The 15,575-nt window shown below is 42.9% G+C and overlaps 1 protein-coding gene across 3 annotated transcripts in view; it reads right to left on the bottom strand.

Moving 5' to 3' along the window:
- Window positions 1–15,575, bottom strand: part of RBKS (ribokinase) — a 140,104-nt gene that overhangs the window by 121,028 nt on the left and 3,501 nt on the right. The window contains exon 2 of one of the 3 annotated variants that reach the window (XM_060245202.1): window positions 4,546–4,762. The exons of the other annotated variants lie outside the window; for them this stretch is intronic. The gene's annotated coding sequence lies outside the window, so the exon portion shown is untranslated. The remainder of the gene's footprint in view (window positions 1–4,545; window positions 4,763–15,575) is intronic. 3 annotated transcript variants of the gene reach the window in all.

Genomic DNA, 15,575 nt, shown 5'->3' on the forward strand with positions numbered 1-15,575 from the left:
AGAACTTATGCAGGCATAGCAAGGGTGAAGCAAGTTCCTTGAGGAGAGGCTGGAGCTGGGAACAGGAATCTCCACAGGAACCGAAGGCTGTAACAAAAAGGACCAGTTCTTTCCTGGCTATGTATGAGCGGCCAGTAGGACTTGTTGAACCAGCAAGGTGCCTATCCACTAAGCAGTCTGGGATCCCTGCCCTACCTGGTAGCCTCATTAATATTCTATCTCCTGCCAAGACTTACAACAACCCTTCATATTCCTTTGAAAGGCTGGGATTAAGTGGAGTCTGGGCTACCCATCGTGGTTTCCTTGCATGCGTCTACCTTGGTCCATTTTAAGTCTCAGAGATGTGGAGGAGACACTGATGGCACAGGGTCTAGCTGGGCTTCTACAGCAGCTCCAGGTCAGCTGCAAGTGGCAAGAGGGAGCAGGTTTCTTCAAGAGGTTCCTGGTTGATAGATTCTCTGGGAATGGGGTCTAGGAAGGGAGTCCACCAGCAAAACATTTGGACCAGTCTGCACCAGGGGAATTTCAGGTCTCGTGAGGGGCCCTTCTTTATCTGAGGTGTCATGTCAGTATCAGTGGAGTAGGGGTGAGTCATTTCACTGAAGTTCAAAGTTCTCACTGCCTAGACAGACTTCCTTATCAGAAGTTACTGTACAAGCAGCCCAACTGCTGCTGTCCAATTTCACGTATAAAATATTCTCTTCCTCCAGTGGTAATATCTCATGGCTGAGTATGCAGCATTATGTTAGCTGCAGATGCAAAAACAATTGAAAATAGGGTTGCCAAAAACCCTCAGAGAAAAAAATGTCCTGCCCCTTTAACAGAGGATTAATAGGATGTCATTTATCAAATTCACATTTCTACGCATTAAGCCTGTGATAAAAGGGGCATAACATTTCCCCCCCCCTCCAGGTTGTTGGCAATCTTAGGTGGAAATAAAAATAAGGTGGAGATTTTTTTTAAAAAAAGCTGTCCTTCATAACTCTCATGTAAAGGTCTACATTTGGAATACTAGGTACAGATCTGATTGCCCCATCACAAAAATGATATTGTAGAAATTAGGCTTTTCCATTCAGAAAACATATGACAAAGAGAGAGGTAGCTATAACAGAGGTTTATAAAATTATGCAAGGTGTGGAGAAAAAAACTGATAGAGAACAAGACAAGAGAACTTAGGGGCAGTACATTCAGGATACTGACACAAGCAATTCTTCATGAGCATTAAGTGGAGGAGAAAAGAATGATGTAAGCTGCACTGAGTCCCCACTGAGGAGAAAGGCAGGGTATAAATGAAGTAAATAAATAAGAAATAAACAAAAGAAAGTTCTTCACACAACATACAACTAATTTGTGGAGCTCAATGCCACATGATAGCTTTCAAATGGACAAATTTGTGAACGACAGTTTCATCAGTGGCTATCAGCCATGATAGCTAAGTAGAATCTAGTTGCTGGGAGGCAACAACTGGAGAGATGTTGGCCTCCACGCCAAGCTTGCAGATCTTCTGTGGGCATCTGGGTGATCACTACGTGAAACAGGATGCTGGGCCAAATGGACAACTGCTCTGACCAGCAGGACTCTTCTTTACATTGTTGAACTGTCTGGAAATTTCACTGATTAAAAAAAAATGCTGCCACTCAGATTTCACTGGGCATAAGCAGAAGACAGCACATTAACCCCAATTCTTCAACAACTTTATTGGGTGCTGATATATTTAATGCACTGGTTCTGAAGTCCTAAATCATCTGTGCCAGAGTACTTGAAGGTGCATCTGCTACCTTCAGATACTCTGGCACAGAGGTGATGAACAAAGCTATTGAGGAAGACTCAGCATGGGTTCTGTAAGGGAAGATCTTGTCTCACTAACCTGTTAAAGTTCTTTGAGAGGGTGAACAAACATGTGGACAAAGGGGACCCAATAGACATTGTTTACCTTGACTTCAAGAAAGCTTTTGATAAAGTTCCTCATCAAAGGCTCCTAAGTAAACTCAAGAGTCATGGGAAAAAAGGACAAGTCCTCTCGTGGATCAAAAACTGGCTAATAAACAGGAAACAGAGAGTGAGTATAAATGGGTAATTTTCGCAGTGGAGGGTGGTAAGCAGTGGGATGTCGCAGGCTCAGTACTGGGCACAATGCTTTTTAATTTGTTCATTAATGATTTGGAGTTGGGAGTAAGCAGTGAAGTGGCTAAGTTTGCAGATGACACAACATTGTTCAGGGAAGGTGAGAACCAGGGAGAATTCTGAGGCACTCCAAAAGGATCTGTCAAGGTTGGGTGAGTGGGCGACAACATGGCAAATAAAGTTCAACGTGGCCAAGTGCAAAGTAATGCACATCGGGCCAAAAATAAATACATGTTGATGGGTTGTAAACTGGAGGAGACTGACCAAGAGAGAGATCTTGGAGTCACGGTAGATAACTCACTGAAAATGTCAAGACAGTGTGCGACTGCAATAAAAAAGGCCAATGCCATGATGGGAATTATTGGGAAGAGAATTGAAAATAAGCCAGTATCATAATGCCCCTGTATAAATCGTTGGTGCGGTCTCATTTGGAATACTGTGTACAATTCTGGTCACACACCTCAAAAAAGATATTATAGCATTGGGAAAAGTGCAGAAAAGGGCAACTAGAATGTTTAAAGGATTGGAACACTTTCCCTATGAGGACAGGTTAAAGCACTTGGGGCTCTTTAGCTTGGAGAAACATCAACTGAGAGGTGACATGATAGAGGTTTACAAGATTGTGCATGGGATAGAGAAGGTAGAGAAAAAAGTACTTTTCTCCCTTTCTTACAATACAAGAACTTGTGGGCACAATGAAATTGCTGAGCAGTCAAGTTAGAACGGATAAAAGGAAGTATTTCTTCACCCAAAGGGTGATTAACACATGGAATTCATTGCCACAGGAGGTGTTGGCAGCTACAAGCATAGACAGATTCAAGAAAGGATTGGATAAACATATGGAGCAGAGGTCCATCAGTGGCTATTAGCCACGAGGTATTGATGGAACTCTCTTTCTGGGGCATGTGATGTTCTTTATTCTTAGTGCTTGGGAGGCAGCAGTGGGAGGGCTTCTAGTATCCTGGCCCCACTAGTGGACCTTCTAATGGCACCTGGGTTTTTTGGCCACTATGTGACAGAGTATTGGACTGCATGGACCATTGGCCTGATCCAACATGGCTTCTCTTATGTTCTTTTGTCCCTACCAGATAGACCTGCTAATTAAATCTTGCTAGAATACTATCACACACAGAGGCACGGGTGATGTCTTCATTTGTATGTCTTCTTCACTAGCTTTCACTTCTGTTAGCCACTTCAAATATCATTGTATAAAAGTTGCAAACATATAACTTGGCTACTAGGATTGCAACAAATATCCAAGTGGTATGTGTATCTTCAATAACATCTGGATATCTCGACCAATTTCACACTAGACCTTTAATCCTGGTTTAGCCCTGTCTCCAAACTGACATTCTACACTAAAATAATAGAATCAGAGAAAACAGCTCTGTGACTCTATGATTCTATTAATTTAGTGAAGAATGTCAGCTTGGGGAGAGGGCTAAACCAGGATTAAAGGTCCAGTGCAAAAATGGTCTCTGTGTCTAGGACAAACACACCTGCATATGGCAAGAAACATAGTCTGGGGCTTCAGTCTAAACATTCAGAAAGTGTGGATTAGAAGTGCAACCCTGAAAAATCTTTGATGCTTATTTATTAAGAGAATGTATAAACTGCCTCTCCAGACCTGCCAGAGAAGGGATGTCAAATTCATTTGTTATGAGGGCCAGATCTGATATAAATGAGATTTTGTTGGGCCGGGCCATGTAAGGTTGGCTGGGCCATGTCAGGCCAGGTCATGTGTACACCTACTTAAAATTAGGTAGCAGAGATATAAACTTTATAAAGGACATAGACAAACACAATTTTTTTTTAAAAAAAACCCTTAAAACATGCTTAAAACATTAGCCCTTGTTGGTCTTAAAGGTGCTTTCTTTGTATTTCTCCCATGGGATCCAGGGAACTGGGCAAAGGAGGCTCTGGCTCCTTTCTTCCTTCCCCAGGAGCAGGAGGAGCCTCAGCCAATAGAAGAGAGACTTGGCTCAGTAGCTCTGCTGTGTGATTGAGAGAACCTGGAAAAACAAGTTCTGCCGTCACCCCGTCCTCCCCAAGGGAAGAGGCTCAGCCAATGGAGAAATAGTGGTTTTGCTCTGTAGCTCCTGTGTGATTGAGCAAGCTTTGCAAAGCAAGCTGTTATGCAGAAGGAAGCAAGAGAGGGGAGAAGGAAGCAGATGACAGCCAATTGCTCAAGGGCCTGATAGGAGCCCTCTGGGGGCCAGATACGGCCTCTGGGCCACATGTTTGACAAGCTTGTGCTAGAGGCAGATCACAAAGAAAAACGTTTCTCTCCTTTGGTTGAACATTAACATAAAGTTCCACAACACAGATCTGCTGTGTCATGGGTGAGAAACATTTAATTATAGGTTTTCTAATAATCAAATGGAACAGTAACTCAAAGTATTTCATTTAACATTTATAGACCTGTTTGAGTGTGGATGGAGAAAGGGAGCTGGAAGGGGGCTTCAGGCAAATTAGGCAACATGAAAGGAGACATGCATTCTGGAGGTGGTGGAAAGAGAAAGGGAAGGTGGAGAAGTCTAGGCAGATCATTGGGAGTGGAGGAATGTAGGCAGAGATAATGATCTTGCAGTTAAGGAGATTCTCTTTTCCTTAAAGATCCCAAAACAATTTTTCAAACCTGAGAGAAGAAAAGGGGTTCCTTCAAAATTTAGGAAGAGAATGCAAACAACCAAGATTTAAATGGAAAGAGAAAAAGAATGAGACTCAAAATGGATGTTTAGTACTGAATATAGATGTATATCAAAACAGGAAAACAAGGGAAACAGAAGAAATAAGAGGGGTTTCCTGGTCCAAACTTTAGACCAAGACTAGAACGGAATTTCTTTCAGCAGTCAGGGAATTCATCTCAAGCTATAGCAATTTTATTAACCTTACCTAACAGCCTGTGTTAAGCCAAAAGACATTAATTTGTCCTGAGTATTATGGCAGAACCACATATAACTCCTCCCCTCAACAAATCATACCCCACTTTTCTGCCCTGGTCAGGGTTACCAAGGTGACTAGCAAATGAAAAACACAGATAATTGAATTGCATCTTAAATAATATTAAAACCAACAGAAAACACATCATGAAAAAATTAAAACCAAAGCTAAAACACATAGAAAAACATAAAAGCAATAATTAAAACATTGGGCAGAAAGGAGTGATCACTGAGGGAATGCCAAACAAAGCAAAAAAGCTTTCACTTTTTGGCAAAAGGTGAGAGCAGAAGGGGCCAGACAAATCTCCTTGGTGAGATTTGGTGCCAGAACCAAGAAGGACCTCTCCTGGGTTTCCACCCACCTAATCACAGAAAGTCCACATACAAATCTGACACTTAGACCAAGTAATCATAAGGCCTCATTTGTTCTACATGCAGTATTCTCATACAACACAAGATCTAAACTCAAAGGCATTCAAATAATGTACAAGTGCCTGTAAGAAAAGAAAGAGCCCTTTAAACTGCTAGATACAAAATAACTGAATGGGTCTTGGAACTGAACCTGGGTGGAATTCATAGTCTGAATAAAGATTTTGTCTTCCTTACAGTTAAACACACAGAGAGGCAAGAGCTACAACTCTGTATCTACAGGGAATGGGACCTGGGTGTCTTAAGGATAGATTTCTCCAGTACCAAGTAAGCATTATGATTTTTAGTGAGGTCCTGCTGAATATACCTTTGTTCTGTAAGGTGACAAGGAGCAAGGCTTTGGGGGGTCTTGGCACCCAGTCAGGATGCTCTGCCTAGTGCACTCTCTGTGAAACTTAACACACTATTAGCACAATCCTAAACAGGATTACACCTTGACATGGCTAGCCTGATCTCTTCAGATTTTGAAAGCTCAGCAGGGTGGATGGTAAACCTGCAGGGAATACCAGGGCCATGACACAAAGGCAGGCGATGGCAAACCACCTTTGAATGTCTCTTGCCTTGAAAATCCCATGGCTTTAAGTTAGCTGGGACTTGACAGAACTTTCCACCTTTCTACCAACAAATGAAGTTACACCCTGATAAGCCCTACTGGAAGGATATGTATTGCACAGTAAGGCCTGGGGGTTCTGTAGAAAGGTGGGTAGTTATTCACAAGTAGTTTCAAGTGGCAGTTGGTAGTGGGATTTAAAGAGAAGTCAAAAGAAAATTTTGAAATAGATTGCAGCAGTATGGCTGGTGAGGGAGCAGAGGCAGTGATGTATAAAGACTGTGGGATGTTTGTATTTCTACCTGAGAGTAGCAGCAATTACACTTGTAGCAAGTGTAAGTTAGTGGCCCTGCTGAAGAAGATACAAAGACTGGAGGCACGATTGTCCACACTGCAGTGTATAAAGGAAGGTAAGGATTTTCTTGACAAAACGCATGAGGTGCTCTTGAAAGGACAAAAGGAGGGAGAGGAAACGGTATCTCAGCAATAAGAAGAGAACCCAACACAGGAGGAGTGTTCCTGGAAAAATGTAACCCGAAGAAGAAAGAAAATCAGGAGATGTTCTGAGCCTGTGCTGCTCAGCAATAGATTCCAGGATCTCCCCACAGTAACTGATTCTGAACCATTGGAACAAGGGCTACTTCCCCAGCCTCCACAAAGCTTGAACAAAGTTTCTCAGGATCCTGTGGATAAGAAGCTTGGAGCTTCTGCTCCCCAATATAGGAAGAGGGATTGGGGACTCCTTGCTCAGAGGGGTGGAACCCAAAGTGTGCCGACTGGACTTGTCATCCCGAGAGGTCTGCTGTCTGCCAGGTGCACGCATCCAGCATGTGACAAAGGATTGGAAGACTTATCAAGCCCACAGATTACTATCCTTTCTTGCTGATCCACATGGGAACGAATGATACTGCCCGTCATAACCCTGAATATATTAGAAAAGACTATGTGGCTCTGGGTCATAAAGTGAAGGCGCTGGGTGCACAGGTTGTGTTCTTGTCAGTGCTTCCTGTTGAAGGCTGTGGCTTAGGAAGAGAAAGAAGAATACTTCAAATAAACGACTGGCGACGTCAATGGTGTCATCAGGAAAGATTCGGATTTCTGGACCATGGCTTACACTTTTGAGATGGTGGTCTTCTATCGGGAGATGGTTTGCACCTTACGACAGTAGGAAAAAGGGTGTTTGGTAACAGCCTTGCTAACCTAATAAGGAGGACTTTAAACTAAATTGTATGGGGGAGCGAGACAATAATTCAAAGCCTCGTATAATGCCAGAAACTGGGGATAAGAACATTAAAGATATGCAGAGAGTGGCGCATATACTAGGTAATGTTAACTTGCAGGTTTGTACAGAAACCCAACCCTTGGGATGCATAAAACGTGGATTCTGATGTCTCTAACTAATGCACAGAGTATGGGAAACAAACAGGAGGAACCGGAAGTCCTAATACAGGAAGGAGACTATGACATAATAGGCCTTACTGAAACTTGGTGTGATGACACTCACAACTGGAATATTAGGATTCAGGGATTCAACTTATTTAAAAGGGACAGGAAAATGAGAAAGGGTGGAGGCGTATATGTGAAGGGGGCATATACTTGTGAGGAAATATGTGAATCTGAGCATGGCAGCTCAGTTGAGAGTCTCTGGGTAAAAATAAAAGGAGCAAGAAATAGTAGTGATATTATTGTGGAGGTCTGCTATAGATCACCAAGCCAGGCAGAGGACTTGGATGAGATACTCCTACAACAGATTGCAAAGTTCTCCAAGAGAAGGGATACAGTGATCATGGGAGATTTCAATTTCCCAGACATCTGTTGGAAGTCCAACTCTGCTAAAAATGAAGTCATATAGATTCTTGACTTGTCTTACTGACAACTTTCTCCAGAAAGTGAAGAAGGAAACAAGGGGATCTGCTATCTTGGATTTGATTCTCACCAACAAGGAAGAATTGATTGAAGAAGTGGAAATAGTTGGCACCCTGGGCAGTAGTGACCATGTGATTTTGGAATTTACAGTTTTAGGGAAGGGAAAAGCTCTACACAGTCAGACTTATAGGTTGGACTTCAGAAAGGCAAACTTTGATGAACTTAGAACTATGCTGGGTAAAATCCCATGGTCAGAAATACTTAGGAAGAAGGGGGTTCAGGAGGGGTGGGAGTTTCTTAAAAGCGAAATATTGAAAGCGCAATCACAGATGATTCCTATGAGAAGAAAAAATGGAAAAAGCCTAAAGAAGCCAAGCTGGCTCCATAAACAGCTCTCTAAAGACTTGAGAAATAAAAAAGACTCCTTTAGGAATTGGAAGGAGGGCCTTATAACCAAGGATGAATATAAACAAATCACCAGTGTTTGTAGAGAAAAAGTTAGGAAAGCTAAAGTTCTGTATGAGCTTAGGCTGGCCAAAGATGCTAAAAACAACAAAAAAGTGTTCTTTTCTTATGTTTAGAGAAAAAAAAGGAGCAAGGACATGGTAGGCCCATTGAGAGGGCAAGACAGTGAAACTGTAACAGGTAATGAAGAGAGGGCGGAACTGCTCAATTCCTACTTTTCCTCAGTCTTCTCTTCTGAGGAAAACGGTGCTCAACATGCCAAAAACAGAACATATAAGGAGGGTATGAAGTTCCAACCTAGGATCAGCATAGGGGTAGTACATAAACACCTAGTTTCACTCGATTTCAGTAAGGCTTTTGGTAAGTTTCCACATACTATCCTTGTTGACAAGTTGGTAAAATGTGGCTTGGATCCTGTTACTATTAGGTGGATCTGCAACTGGTTGACAGATCGCACCCAAAGAGTGCTTGTGAATGGTTCCTCATCCTCTTGTAGAGGAGTGACAAGTGGAGTGCCTTAAGGATCTGTCCTGGGACCTGTTTTGTTCAACATCTTTATAAACGATTTGGATGAAGGAATAGAAGGAATGCTTATTAAATTTGCTGATGATACTAAATTGGGAGGGGTTGCAAATACAGTATATGACATTTCAGAGAGCTCTGAAAGAGAGGAGAGAAGAAGTGCTACAAGGGTGAGGTTTGGTTTTCTAAGCAGCTGGGGAAGTTGCTAAGAATTTCTGAGTTTGTGTGGCTGTGATTGCTGAAAATTCTGAGTTTGTGGTTGCTGGGGAATTGCTGTTTGGTTTGAGTGGGCTGAAGGTGATTGTTGCTGATTGATTAGGAGTGGCTGTGTTCTCTACCCTCTTTGCATTATTAAGCTGTTCCTTGCCAGAGGCTGAGCACATTTCAGAGAGCTCTGAGAGAGAGCAGAGAAGAACTGCTACAAGGGTGAGGTTTGGCTTTCTAAGCAGCTAGGGAAGTTGCTAGGAATTTCTGAGTTTGTGTGACTGTGATTGCTGAAAATTCTGAGTTTGTGGTTGCTGGGGAAGTGCTGTTTGTTTGGTTTGAGAGGGCTGATGGTAATTGTTGCTGATTGATTAGGAGTGGCTGTGTTCCCCACCCTCTTTGCATTATTAAGCTGCACCTTGCCAGAGGTGCGAGCCTTTGGCACAAACCGAAGGGTGAGAGCTAAAGGGCTCTTGGCCTGTGGCACTTGGCTTGGGGGCTCTGTAAGGACCAGGAACCCAGATTCCTTGTGTTCCCAATAAGGTAAGTAGACCCTCCAGAAGGAGAGCCACATAAACAAACAGGATTTAAAAGGGGACTGTATATTTTTTGAAAAAAGTTATCATGAAGGTAGAATGCCAGCAGGGGGGTGGGGGCTTTGCAGTGTTTTGCACTGAATGTCACATGTATGACTATCTGCCCACAGGACAGAAGTCTTGGGTGTATGCTCGATGCAAGGAGCTCCTGGTACTCAGGGAACGAGTTCATACCCTTGAGGCCGAGGTGACAGACCTGAAGAAGCAGAGACAAGCAGTCAGTCACTCAGAGAAGACTCTCGGGGACGTATTAGATGAGCCCCACCCTAAACGTGGCAGCCCCTTTGCTGCCAGGGAGCATGAGGGAACAGCGCACCGTGCTAAGGATAAGGGGAAGGCACCCTCAGAAGTGACCTCTTCTTCAGTTGGTGAGCAGGTATCCTTTCGCGCCAAGGAACCATCCCTGGGCAGGGAGAGAGGGCGGGTCTTGGTAGTTGGTGATTCGATCCTTAGGCAAGTAGACAGCCTGGTGGCAAAACTGCGTACTGACCGTATGGTGACTTGCCTGCCTGGTGCAAAGGTAGCGGACATTACGTGTGTTGTAGATAGGCTGACAGACAGTGCTGGAAAGGAGCCAGTGGTCGTGGTGCATGTTGGCACCAACGATGTGGGGAAATGCAGTTGTGAAGTCCTGGAGAAAAAATTTAGGCTGCTAGGCAGGAGACTTAAGGCCAGGACCTCCAAGGTAGCCTTCTCAGAAGTGCTACCTATTCAGCGTGCAGGGCTGGAGAGACAGGCACAAATTAGAAGTCTCAATGTGTGGATGAGACAATGGTGTAGGGACAAAGGGTTTAAGTTTGTTAGGCATTGGGACGCTTTCTGGAACAAGCGGGAGCTGTACAAAAGAGACAGTCTCCACTTGTCCCCAGATGGAACCAAGCTGCTGGCGCTTAAAATAAAAAAGGTGGCAGAGCAGTTTTTAAACTAAATCTTGGGGGAAAGCCGACAGGAGATGAAATGTCTCAGGTTCGGAAGGAGTCATCTCAAAGAGATGAAGAGTTAGCTGTTACTTTTCTACTGGGTAATGGATCAGAGTTGTCCACTGAGATGGTGACAAACAGTATGGAGTGTCTGCCAAAGTCTCGAGGTGGCAGGAGGAAGGTTGCGGGCCCAACTTGCCTGGGAAATTATAGATGTTTGTATACAAATGCTAGAAGTGTTCAAAGTAAAATTGGTGAGTTGGAATGTTTAGTGTTGGGAGAAAACATAGACATTGTGGGAATTTCAGAAACTTGGTGGAATGAGGAGTATCAGTGGGACATGGTGATTCCTGGATATAAGTTATATCGGAAGGATAGGGAGGGAAGGGTTGGAGGTGGGGTGGCTCTGTATGTCAGAGAGGGTACACAGTCCAGTAAGACTGAGGTCAAAGAATTAGATTCCCTTCTAGAAATGCTTTGGGTCAAAATAGAGGGCCCAAAAGGAAATTTAACTATGGGAGTTTGTTATCGCCCACCAAATAAAAAGATAGAGGACGATTATAATATGATGGAAGGATTAAAGATAGCAGCTAAACGTAAAAACTGTGTTGTAATAGGTGATTTTAACTACCCGCAGATTGATTGGGTCAATATGTGTTCAGGTCAAGAGAAAGAGATTGAGTTTCTAGATGCTCTCAATGACTGTGTTATGGAGCAGATGGTCACAGAACATACCAAGGGTGGGGCGATGTTGGATTTGGTCCTAAGTAATGTCCAAGACTTGGTGAGAGATGTAAAAGTGATTGCACCACTTGGGAACAGTGACCATAACGTTATTGATTTCATCATTTGTATAAATAGGGAGTTGCCCCAAAAGACCAGCACAACCACGTTTAACTTTAAAAGAGGTAAATTCTCTGAGATGAGGAGGCATGTGAAGAGGAAACTGAAAGGAAAGGTAAATACAGTCAGAACCCTTGGGGAAGCTTGGAGGCTATTAAAAACTACAATTCTAGAAGCTCAGTTAAAATATATACCACAAGTTAGGAAAGGCATAAACAGGTATAAGAGAAGGCCTGCATGGTTAACAAACAAAGTAATGGAAGCTGTAAAATGTAAGAAGGAGTCCTTTAAGCGGTGGAAAGCTAGTCCGAGTGAGATTAATAAAAGGGATCACAGGCTGTGGCAAATCAAATGCAAGACTGTGATCAGGCAGGCAAAAAGGGACTATGAGGAGCATATTGCAAAAAACATAAAGACCAACAATAAAAATTTCTTCAAATATATTAGAAGCAGGAAACCAGCCAGGGAGGCAGTGGGGCTTTTGGATGACCAAGGGGTCAAAGGATTACTGAAGGAGGATAGGGAAATGGCCGAGAAGCTGAATGCATTTTTCCCTCCGTCTTCACTGTGGAAGACGAGAAGTGTTTGCCCGCTCCAGAACCACTAATTTTGGAAGGGGTGTTGAAAGACCTGAGTCAGATTGAGGTGACAAGAGAGGAGGTCCTACAACTGATTGACAAATTAAAAACTAATAAGTCACCAGGTCTGGATGGCATACATCCAAGAGTTCTGAAAGAACTCAAAGTTGAACTTGTGGATCTCCTGACAAAGATATGTAATCTTTCATTGAAATCTGCCTCCGTTCCTGAGGACTGGAAGGTAGCAAATGTCACCCCCATCTTTAAAAAGGGTTCCAGAGGAGATCTGGGAAATTACAGGCCAGTCAGTCTGACTTCAATACCGGGAAAGTTGGTAGAAACCATTATCAAGGACAGAATGAGTAGGCGCATTGATGAACACGAGTTATTGAGGAAGACCCAGCATTGGTTCTGTAAGGGAAGATCTTGCCTCACTAACCTGTTACAGTTCTTTGAGGGGGTAAACAAGCATGTGGACAAAGAGGACCCAATAGATGTTGTTTACCTTGACTTCCAGAAAGCTTTTGATAAAGTTCCTCATCAAAGGCTCCTTAGTAAGCTCAAGAGTCATGGAGTAAAAGGACAGGTCCTCTTGTGGATCAAAAACTGGCTAATTAATAGGAAGCAGAGAATGAGTATAAATGGGCTGTCTTTGCAGTGGAAGACAGTAAGCAGTGGGGTTCCGCAGGGCTCAGTACTGAGTCCCATGCTCTTTAACTTGTTCATTAATGATCTGGAGTTGGGAGTAAGCAGTGAAGTGGCCAAGTTTGCAGGTGACACTAAATTGTTCAGGGTGGTGAGAACCAGAGAGGATTGTGAGGCATTCCAAAGGGATCTGTTGAGGCTGGGTGAGTGGGCGTCAACGAGGCAGATGAGGTTCAATGTGGCCAAGTGAAAAGTAATGCACATTGGGGCCAAGAATCCCAGCTACAAATACAAGTTGATGGGTTGTGAACTGGCAGAGACTGACCAAGAGAGAGATCTTGGGGTCATGGTAGATAACTCACTGAAAATGTCAAGACAGTGTGCGACTGCAATAAAAAAGGCCAACGCCATGCTGGGAATTATTAAGAAGGGAATTGAAAACAAATCAGCCAGTATCATAATGTCCCTGTATAAATCGATGGTGTGGTGTCATTTGGAATACTGTGTACAATTCTGGTCACCGCACCTCAAAAAGGATATTATAGCATTGGAAAAAGTTCAGAAAAGGGCAACTAGAATGATTAAAGGGTTGGAACACTTTCCCTATGAAGAAAGGTTAAAACGCTTGGAGCTCTTTAGCTTGGAGAAACGTCGACTGCGGGATGACATGATAGAGGTTTACAAGATAATGCATGGGATGGCGAAAGTAGAGAAAGAAGTCCTTTTCTCCCTTTTTCACAATAAAAGAACTCGTGGACATTCAATGAAATTGATGAGCAGTCAGGTTAAAACGGATAAAAGGAAGTACTTCTTCATCAAAGGGGTGATTAACATGTGGAATTCACTGCCACAAGAGGTGGCGGTGGCTACAAGCATAGCCAGCTTCAAGAGGGGATTGGATAAAAATATGGAGCAGAGGTCCATCAGTGGCTCTTAGCCATAGTGTGTGTGTATACATACATACATACACACACATATATATATATTGGCCACTGTGTTATACAGAGTGTTGGACTGGATGGGCCATTGGCCTGATCCAACATGGCTTCTCTTATGTTCTTGTGTTCTTACAAGACAGAAACAGGATACAGGATGACCTTGAAAGGCTGGAAAACTGGGCTAAAATCAATAAAATAAATTTTAAGATGAATAAATGTAAAGTTCTGCAGTTAGGTGGGAAAAATCCAGTGCATGGTTATAGGATGGGGGAGACTTGTCTTAGCAATAGTATGTGTGAAAAGGATCTAGGGCTCTTAGTGGATCATACGCTGAACATGAATCAGCAGTGTCATGCGGTAGCTAAAAAGGCAAATGCAATTTTGGGCTTTATCAACAGAAGTATTGTGTCCAGATCATGTGATGTGATGGTATCGCTTTACTCTGCTCTGGTAAGACCTCACCTGGAGTATTGTGTTAAGTTTTTGGCACCAGATTTTAAGAAGGATATAGACAAGCTGGAACGGGTCCAGGGAAAGGTGACGAAGATGGTGAGGGGTCTGGAGACCAAGTCCTATGAGGAAAGGTTGAAGGAGCTGGGGATGTTTAGCCTGGAGAGGAAGCGGCTGAGAGGTGATATGATCACCATCTTCAAGGGCTGTCTTGAAAGGCTGTCAGATAGAGGATGGTGTGGAATTGTTTTCTGTGGCCCCAGAAGGTAGGACCAGAACCAATGTGTTGAAATTAAATCAGAAGAGTTTCCGGCTCAACTTCAGGAAGAACTTCCTGACAGTTAGAGTGATTCCTCAGTGGAACAGGCTTTCTCAGGAGGTGGTGGGCTCTCCTTCCTTGGGGTTTTTTAAACAGAGTCTAGATGGCCATCTTACAGCGATGAAGATCCTGTGAATTTAGGGGGCGGTGTTTGTGAGTTTCCTGCATCGTGCAAGGGGTTGGACTAGATGACCCTGGAGGTCTCTTCCAACTCTATGATTCTAAGGCAAGTGTTTTTTATTTACACTGACATTTGACATTTAGTTTTGTTAAGCCAGTCATTGTTTTTTACTTGCTTGGAATTATTAGCTGCCCAAGTTTTTGTAAATTTTGGTGCTACCATTCTTATTTTGAGTGCTTTTTGTATGAAAATATCCAATAATGATCACCTTAGTAATTAGTATTTTCATTGTTTTTTTTCTACACTGCCTCAAAAGCCTCAGCTGGGAGGAGATATATTTTTAAAAAGTATATTTTCTCCAAGTACATTCAGAGTTCTTGATAGCTTATTAGCAAAAACCACACTGACCAAAACTGCCACAACAAAAGAAGGATAAAAGACACATGTCACCACAAAAGATCCAATATGTTTGGAGTTAGAATTCATCACCAGCCTGGATTTATCATTACTGTCCAATCTGACTTGGGTGGGAGGCTTCTGTGGCTAGATGTGCTCACTGCTGCTTTTTTTCCTTTTCTCATATTCAAAGCATGTGTTTTTCACTGTTTTCTCTGAGCTACTCAGCTTGCTACAATCATTATTGACAAAGAATACAGAGCAAAAAAATAGACATTGTTTCTATCACTGAGAGGTAAAAATAGTACGGGAGAGGAAAAAGAATGCTCCTGAGAAGTTAAGATTGTATATATTGTTTCTCCACAAGAACTATATGTGCTCAGTCTCAGGGTTGTGGCTTGTTTTGTTCTCAAGTGAATTAGAAGGACATATTATTATTAGGATTTGATGTTGTCTATTACAACATTCCACCTCCCGCCCCCCATTTTTACCCAGTTCTTCCTAGGGTTCATTTCAGTCTCACTTGCCAGGCACAGAGCAATACTCAGCTGCATAGTCTGCTATGGAGTGAGCTCTTGAAGCATCACTAACTGGACACAAGTTCCACAATCAATGGCATGTTTCACATACGTGTCGATGAAACTACATTCTACCAGAAGAGAAAGCC

The sequence above is a fragment of the Heteronotia binoei genome, chromosome 1, assembly GCF_032191835.1.
Source record: "Heteronotia binoei isolate CCM8104 ecotype False Entrance Well chromosome 1, APGP_CSIRO_Hbin_v1, whole genome shotgun sequence".
NCBI classification, from domain to species: Eukaryota; Metazoa; Chordata; class Lepidosauria; order Squamata; family Gekkonidae; genus Heteronotia; species Heteronotia binoei.